A 1,555-nucleotide genomic window follows, 5' to 3' on the forward strand; every position below is an offset into this window, starting at 1 on the left:
AAATGTCAGTTCTGGTCGCATTTTGTAATGGACATATCGCCTTACCATTGTGTACAATTAAATAACTCACCAACGGCTGCTGCAAGGAGAAACGAAATAGTCAGCTAGTTGGACGATAATAAATATTCTTTGGACAGAATATGCGAAAGGCGGAACTGCTGGAATTAGTGTGGCGATAGAAGAGCCACAGAGGACGCAAAATATTATTGATACGGTAGCGGAGAACCACGGACACAAAGTGACACAACTTCCACCGTACCACTTCCATTAAAACGCCATCGAACTTATCTGGAGTCAAATAAAAGTAGATGTTGCAGAGCGAAATAAAACTTTTACCTTCCGATGTAACGAGAGTCCACGAAATGAGACTGTCATCCGAATAACGTTAGAAAATTGGAAGAATGTCGTGAACCATGTGTGGAAATAGATTATAATTCGAACGTAGCAGATGTTGTAAGAGAAGAATCAAAACAAAATATGGTAATGTCTTTGTCGGACGATGAGGACAGCAGCAGCGACGATACCGAAGCCTGTGCCGTCATGACGAGAGATGATCAGGCATATGAGGATGCTCTTGGGGTTCCCACTCTCCCACACGAAAAATAAAAATAACGTCTTCATACAATATTTTACATGTAACATTTGTGAGTTTTGCTGTGCCTTGTTAATATCGAAAATCTATTTTTGTCTGTTTGTGTCAGGATGCAAAGAGTGCCAACGCACGGGAAAAAACCATTCATCAAGGAACATATCGCTCAGTAGAATGCTACCAACAAGAATGCTGCAACGAAACATGCAACATTGCTAGGCTCTGTAGCCTTGGCTGCCACGTGTCGAAGGCTGAGAGGCGAAGGTCTGTCACCCAGCTCCGGCCGCACCAATCACTGGCCCACTGCACTTCCGTGTGGTGTACTGGCAACTGCGCTGCCAGCTGCCACAACTCTTCTCTTGCCATAAAGTATGTTATGTGTGAAAAATGGTTCAAATGGCTCTGAGCACTATGCGACTTAACTTCTGAGGTCATCAGTCACCTAGAACTTAGAACTAATTAAACCTAACTAACCTAAGGACATCACAAACATCCATGCCCGAGGCAGGCTTCGAACCTGCGACCGTAGCGATCGTCCGATTCCGGACTGTAGCGCCTAGAACCGTACGGCCTCTCCGGCTGGCGTTATGTGTGAAATTACAATGAAATGAGCTGCTTAGAGGCGTTGACAGTCAACGGGGACAGATGAAAATGTGTGCCCCGACCGGGACTCGAACCCGGGATCTCCTGCTCACATGGCAGACGCTCTATCCATCTGAGCCACCGAGGACGCAGAGGATAGCGCGACTAAAGGGATTTATCTCTGGCACGCCTCCTGCGAAACCCACATTCTCAACGTATTGTCCCGCACTACATTCGTAGTGGCCCCGCCTTTGTACTCATTAGTCGCGGCGCGTTGCCGATTCCCGTAAGAGTTCGGGTACTGTTTGTGCATTCGTACAGAAGAAGAAGATGGTCAAGTGGCCGGTGAGCGTTAACTATTTATATACGAAGATGGTATCTGTT

At 46.4% G+C, this 1,555-nt stretch overlaps 1 non-coding gene across 1 annotated transcript; it reads right to left on the minus strand.

The window, feature by feature from the left end:
- Positions 1-1,245: 1,245 nt before the first annotated feature.
- Positions 1,246-1,319, minus strand: Trnat-ugu. The gene has a single exon. It is a non-coding gene; the product is annotated as a tRNA-Thr (tRNA).
- Positions 1,320-1,555: the final 236 nt, after the last annotated feature.

The sequence above is a fragment of the Schistocerca piceifrons genome, chromosome 1 (genome assembly GCF_021461385.2).
Source record: "Schistocerca piceifrons isolate TAMUIC-IGC-003096 chromosome 1, iqSchPice1.1, whole genome shotgun sequence".
Taxonomy (NCBI): Eukaryota; Metazoa; Arthropoda; class Insecta; order Orthoptera; family Acrididae; genus Schistocerca; species Schistocerca piceifrons.